Genomic DNA, 7,759 nt, shown 5'->3' with positions numbered 1-7,759 from the left:
TGGCCTGTTTGTATGTGCTGTAATATTTTTTACACTGATGTTTCGCCTCGTTTTATACTGGGCAGTTACATTTATATCTATTGATATAAATGAGGGGCGAGGGAATGCAACAAGTATGATCAAACAAGGGACCTATCTTATATGGGACGGCTTCCAGCTCATATGGGGGCATGACACCCACCATGATGGTACACAACACTTAAATGATACAGACAATAAGCGAATAACCGCACGTCCTAATTACCGGCACAATGCCTCTGAATATAGTGTTTATGGGTTGAATGATCAAAATCCTTCTGAATTATCCTGGTTGTATGATGTCACCACCATCGCTGTAACACATACATTTGAAACATCTATAGGGTATGAATCCCCCACAGGTATAAAGGAAGGTAATGAGGAAATGACCGAGAGGTTTCTTGCCCTGTATGACGAGTGGGAAAAGGAGGGTGTGGGGAAGACACCTCCAATACGACATGCATGAGAAATTAAGAAAGTACACCCCAGAAGCAATCGGAGAAGGAGGGAGATTGGGAGGAGAAAATACGATGAATACTCTGGGCTGGGGCTAGACACGATAGAAGATCCTAGACACCCAGACCAGTCAAACAAATGGTATGCAGACATGAGTTCTACTGCCAAACAAACCACCAACGAGAGCTGCTATGTATTCCCACTAATACCCCACGCCTCAGGCATCCCTAAGGTGCTCCTACCACAAGAGCTGCCTCTTGCAAACGCCCAGTGTCTCCTTCATCTCACCCTATGTAGAATAAAGAACATCTTCCAGGCACACACAGTTTCTTTTGAAATGCTGCAGAATGAAAAAGCGTGCTACTCGAGACCTAAAGGAGTTATATGCTTGAAGGAACCGTTTCTGGTAATTAAAGGAACACTGTTTTCGGACAACAAATGGAAAGAGGAACAAGTGACATGTAAAGCAGAAGCACTACGAGGATTGGCAGCAGAAAAATTGCAATGGGTCTTGAAAACATGCACTCCAGTATGGGCCGAACACATCGCAAAGCTGACCTGGGTCACAGCCCTACGAAAAGAAATTACATACAAACTGTGCTTCCTCTGTGAAGGGAAGAATAACATGGGCACAAACAAGAACTGTAACAAGACGCTCATCATTCCAGATATGAAGAAATGGACAGCCGCCCTGATGGACACTTACTGGGTCTGCGGTAAACAGGCATACTTGCACCTTCCACAATCCTGGAAGAGCACGTGTTCTTTGGCAACACTGCACTCCGCCCTGATATGGTGGTTCCAGAGAGTCATATCGAAGGGGGAAAGGGACTGCAAGCTGTCCAAGTTCCAGAACACACACAACCAGCGGATGAGACGCAAATGTATGCCCTATCCGCGGACAACATGCAAAGCCCAGTATCCACAAAACGGGGGTCATCCAACTACATATCAAAAGCATCCAGAGAACTTTTGGCGCAAATTCCAAACAGGTTCTGGCTGTTTAACTCTGCTGAAACATTCTTCGCCTCCCTTGTTCCCAGTATCCAAGCGCGAGCCAACGCAAAATGGCTTCAAATAACGCGCTGGGAGCAGATCCAACTGGCCAACGACACTGAAGAAGGGTTCAACATGATCAAGGTGGAGCTAAGGACCCTGAGGCTAATTACAATGAAGAACAGGTATGTCCTAGACCTGTTAACGGCGATGGATGGAGGTGTTTGCCGAAAAATCGGGAGCGCATGTTGCACGTTTGTGCCTTCTGCGGACGTGGACAATGGAACACAGTCTCACGTTATCACAGCAGTGCACAACCTGGGCGAGCGGATGAAGAAGGAAGGAGGTGTGGATCTGAGCTCATGGTTTGATGAAATATTTTCATGGGCACCCTCCTGGCTCGGAATGACTATTAAAATGCTGATACCCATCATCGTGTTTTTGCTCCTGATTTTTTGTGTGTGCCAGCTAGGTCTTTGGTGCTGCGCAAACGCATTTCCTAATGGTACAATGATGATGGTGACAATGGGCAATGCTAGAGGAGTGACGCAGACGACACAAGAGGTGGAAGTACAAACAGGTGAGGAACATGAACCCAAATATAGAATGGTAGCATTGTACTACGACAGGGACATAGTGGACAGATTTATCAAACCACAATAAGGGATCCACTGGAACTAGGATGGTATAAAGAGGTATGGGTGGACTTGGAGGGGGATCAGGGATATATATATGACCTGCACCTCTGATGAATATGCCAGAGCAGGACAGAGCCTCCGGGGAGTATGCAGGGCCTGGATGCCAATAGAGGGGACGCCAGCTTGGGATGAAGCAGTAGCTGATGAAAAGGAACGAAGAAGGTTGGGTGAGTTACAATATTCGTTACTTAAGTAACGAAAGGGGGAATGTATGGGAGGAAAGGTCTTTATGGCCCCCCTCCCCATACACTCCTCACCTACGTGGGGCTTATGACTCACCGACAGCCATCTATGCGCCTGGGCCCGGGATGCAGGATGGCTGCAGGCCGACGCATGAGACTGCATGGCTCACCTTGTAACATGATACAGACTCCATTTTGTAATACACCTAGACTCCATTTTTAGTACATCCACTTGGGCCTCCGTGGAACAAGCAGCCAATAGAGCTGCAGCTCTCCCCACTTGACCGCGCACAGCAAGCTCGCACTCCCCCCAGCAACCTCCCCATGATGGCTTCGCTGAAGGCCTGTTCTCACGAGCAACTAGGCGCGAACAAGTAACTGAACAAACACTGTATCATTTACCTTCCGCAGTACATCATTGCCCTGGCGGTGACCGGACCTTAAGCTGGGGTTGGAGAAAAGACAAAGTGGTCCCTATCAAACATGCCTCGACCCCCCGCAGACCCCCACATCCATGATATATGTTGTTCATAACCCCCCAACCCTGTTCCCCGTTTGAAGTGTCAGACATGAATGTTAAGCCCGTGTGCCACCCAGGTTTATCCATGCTACTAAGCCATTTGTGAGGAAGATGAAATAGTCTCAAAATCCATAATGTTAATTGTTCATATTGAAATGGGACGTCCCTTGCCCATCCCAGAATACCTACATGTAAAGTTATCAAACATATGTATATTCTAATCTGTCATCACTGACCAAAGGTCATTGTTACTGCACAATATTTAAAAAGCAATGTACAACATCCCCATGTACAATATGATTTTCCATGACACACACATGTGCACCTAGGTAATTACGTGTTGCAACATATGCAAGCCATCTAAAGCACTAAGCACCACCTTTTGTCAATGAAATGTTGTTTGAAGCAATTGTTTTAACTCTTGAGCATGTAGATCAGTCTGATCATAAGTATAACGTTGTAACCTGTCACTGATGTTGATCTATACACCAACCTGGTTCTACCTCACGTTCTATGTTAGCTTTCCCCATGTGCCCCCGTAACAAAATGAAGAACTGTGAATGATGCGCATGCTGCTTGATAATGTAGACATGCGAAAAAGTTACAAGGCCATCTCCCCCTTCCTCTAGAGAGCCACATATTCAACTGTCACCCTCCTCTCTCCAAGGCCCAGCTGGGGCTTGAAGGTCCTTGGTTTACTGATATTAGAATAATACAGCTACACCTCCCTGCATTCCTGTTGGACCCGCATTGGGTATTTACCTTCCCCCATACCCCCCTGACACCCGATGCCACTGTGCACTGCCATGCCCTGGTTAAGAAGAATTATAAGCAACAGGGCCCCACATCCCGCCACCTCTTGATGTGCCAGCTATGTGCCCCACTGACCCAATGGTAATTCAGTTCACCCTAACCTCGACAGGCCATGGAGATGGTTATTCTCTCTTGTACTAACATACCGTAAAAATCTCTCTTACTACATCTAACAGAGTAGGATGATAAAGGTACCCTAACCTGTGCCCCCTGATAAAACACCTGCACTCATGATACTGGGCCCTTTGTTAACAGCGATTTTATGATGATGTATTAAGGAAGCCCTGAGTTGTATACTGTTTCTCTCTGTCTCTTTTATGGTATTAGATTAATGAGTTGTAGGATTTATATGATAGACTGAAATAAAAGTTAGTAATGGATGTGTATGTGTGGCCACAAGGGCAAAATGTTAGTGCAGCCGCAATGTATCCACACGGACAGCTCGTGACCTGATACTCCACCCCGATGATCCCAGCTGATCCAAGCACTCAGCAATGCCACCACGTGGATCTCCGCCAATCATGGAGCACCGCGCCTAAAGTATACATAGTAACTAGTCGTTACCACCCAATCCCCATGACTATGTGCCCCCTATAGCTTACCTCATCCATGACGTATTTTTTGTAATAAATATGAATGTTTTTCTATTGTCGGGAAGAGTGCTCTCGGAGTTTGCAGAGTCCTCTGCATGCCCTATATTGATTTAGATAACGCCTTTTACATCTCACCCACACTTGGTCTTGGTCTCATTCCCTGCTGAGGTGTGTCCGTTACTGACTCCCATTGTAGAGTGTAACAGCCTTTTTGGGGGACTCTCACTTTCAAGTGGTGACCCCGATGCGATAGCGTTCTTTTGTCCCTTTTTGGGACGAGATGTCCCCGGCCACAGCGCAGACTCACGGCGCGCCGCCTCAGAAGAGCTACCTGCCTACGGCAACTGGTACGCTTAGACATGCGCACGCAGTAGGGCGATTGGGTATGGGTCTGCTTAAAAAAACATAGTACCGCTCGCCGGAGCCGGGTGCGGCCATTGAGTGTGGGGCAGCGCCGCCTGGACGGACCGAGTCCGGAGGGTCTCGAATCAAGATGGGCACGTGAGTATTAAGTGCGAGCGACATTAAAAGGAGTCAGATATAGATAAGAGTATACAAGGTCAAGCTAAGTTAAAAAGCGGGCTCTTTCTAGGGTAAACTAATTGGTGCTTTCATACTTTTCCCTTTCTGTTGCATATGGCCATTTGGATACGTTAAAGAGATTACAAGGTGAAAAAGTAAGACGGAAACCTAGCTCTGCAAGCGGGTAGAAGGTGGCGCCGCATAGTGCTATCTTGACTAGTACTGGGAACAAGTCAAACAATGAAAACTATAAGTAAGAGTCTCAGATGAGTAGAAGACTCGGAGTAAAATTTAGAAAACGCTTTTTTCTTTCTCATCTTTTCTAAAAATCTATGAGGGGATATTCCGACAACATAAGGGTTAGAGGGTGTAATGGGTTAGAGTAAAAGAGATCCTTCGAATAAAGAACAGTGAAGGAAGGAAAGCGAGGTCTATGTTATATGTTGTAAGTAAAACGTTTGTCAAATTGACGTCATGTATTGAATATGTTATGCCCTCTTTGTGACTACAATGTTGTGATAAAGTGATAAATTGGTTTTATCAGGCTTTGGTGAAAAGTGGTCATTGTAAGTGTGACCTTTTGAGATTTATTACACAGGTTATAACAGAGATACATTAGTGTTTGAGAACTGCCATCACTAGGAGTGTTTACACAAAGTACCCCGATTAAAGCAGGGTGACACAGGAGGGTGAAAGACGGGGAGCAGCATGGGGGCGGAAACACTCCTGGCCCATATTTGCCAAAATTTACCAGGCTACACGGAGCGCATAACAAAATACCATGACCAGTGGGTCACGGAATTAAAAGCGAAAGGACTACCCCAGGTATGGCCTGCAGGAGGATCGTTTGACAAAAGCGTGCTGGACATGGTGGCCACATGCTTGTTTGTGAAGTACAAAGGAAAACAATTGCAGATAGAAGGGAAATATTAGACTTGTGGAGGCTGTTTGAAGAAGTGCCCCCAATTAAAAGAAAGGAAATAGCACAAGAACAGATTACCTCTCCCCTGGCAACAGAAGGAAGTGAAAAGAAGGGTGAAGGGAGTAGTAGAGGTAACACAATTGTATCCTTTTTTGAATAAACCAGTGCCCGCTGAGGAATACAGTGACCCAGTGTATGTGTCTACACCTACTCCCGTAATTGCAGCCCGCCATATGAGTGCCCAAGAACAAGTCGACAGGTGAGTACTCCGACAATAGATATCGAAAAAATTCACAGAAGACTTAGATTCCAGGCTATCAATGGCCCAAAATGAATCATCTAGGCTATGAGATATATGTGAACAAATTGGGTCAGGCACATCTTGGATCGAGCAAACACAGAGGGTGCAGACACCTGACTGGTCCATAGAAGAAGGGTGGAAAAAGGGGGAGATACTATTCAGAATGCAGGAAGAGCCAACCAGAATAATAGAGCTAGAACAACAAACGCCTGAGGGAAATACAGGGGGAGAAGGAATAGCCACTGGAGGGGTGGAGGAGTTGTGGTGTGACATAGAGGACGATGAGTTAGAAGGAAGAAGACTTGGGTTTTTGGCAGGAGGGGCGCCAGTGAGGTTACTGTTGCCCTCGCTGTCGGTAGGAGCACGTAAATGGATATATGCATTTCAGAAGCACACAGCAGGGGTTCCATTAGCTGTTGTTGATGTTAAGAGTTTGTTGGTATCCGCAGTGGGTGATCAAGCTGACAGGGTCTAGGCAAAGGCCAGATTCCCAGGAATAACATTAGATTGTGACCGGCATGATGGCGCCTCTTTCACTACAGTACGCACAAGAATCTGGGATGCCTTGAGAGACACCTTCCCAGATACACCAGATTTGCACTCAGTAATGCAATGTTCAATGAATGAGGGGTAAAATGCTACGGGTTTCATTCTTCGGGTGCAGGAGATGTGGAGAGGGGAAACGGGTACGGCCTGGGATCAATCAACATCTTTGTTTCACTTTATAATAAAGAGAGGGCTCCCAAAAGAAGTTCAGAAAGCCCTCGACAAAATAGCAGGGATTTAAGCAAAAGGCTGGCCTGAAATACAAAGCATAATAGTACGCCACTGCAAAAGGATCAAGGAAAGGGAGAAGGAGATAGCACAGAAAAGGTTGGCAGATGAGGCAAAATTAATACAAACGAAACTGGTGAAGGTCGCAGCAGCTGTAGCTGCACTCCCCACAGATAGAGAAGCAGAGGAGGAGGAGGGGTCAGTGGCAATACAAGGGAGAATGGCAGCCAAATGGGCTGGAAATAGGCAATCATAGTGGAACAGACAGGAGCAGTACGGAGGACCGCAGTGGCAAGCGTGGAGCGCCCGGGGAGGAAGAGGTGGGTACAGAGGGAACAGAGGTGGTGGTCTGCGGTACGGAGGGAATGGCGGGTACGAAGGTCCAGGTCCGAGAGGGGGACAATGGAATTGTTGGAGATGTGGGGGCGTTTTTCACAGGAGTGTAGGAGCAGACCATGGCTCTTGGAATAATAAGATATCATATGCCCGAAGACCCATATCATCCCTATTAATGAGATGCATGAATCCTCTCGTATTCCAAGAGGTCAGCTGAAGAAGCGCAGGATCTTTCTTCTTGCACAGTTATTTGTCACCAGATGCTGCCATAGAAGCCGCTAACCATGACCAATCTTGATTCTTATCTTGGGTGTTGCCATTAAACCTTTACTCCAACACTTCCGTATCTTGGGAATTTGCCGATTTAAAGGTCACTTTTAGGTTGGCCACAAATTTCTCTAGGGGCCATGCTCGTCCTTTGTCGTTATCGCATATCTCCTTATTTGAAGTTTGATTTTGATCAAGTTTCCCTCCATTTCAGCTCGCATCGCCAAACATTTATTTAATTTAAGCGAGCCTCTTCTGTTACTTCAAAGCTCAACGTGCAGGATAACCCGATTAAAGGATTCCTCATTTAAAAACTGTACTATATTTATATCTTCGACCAGCACAGTTATTCTTGTTGTAA

Source organism: Ambystoma mexicanum, chromosome 3q (assembly GCF_040938575.1).
Source record: "Ambystoma mexicanum isolate Mex_15411 chromosome 3q, UKY_AmexF1_1, whole genome shotgun sequence".
Lineage (NCBI taxonomy): Eukaryota > Metazoa > Chordata > Amphibia > Caudata > Ambystomatidae > Ambystoma > Ambystoma mexicanum.
The sequence above is the reverse complement of the archived record's forward strand: the minus strand, read 5'-3'. Positions refer to the sequence as shown.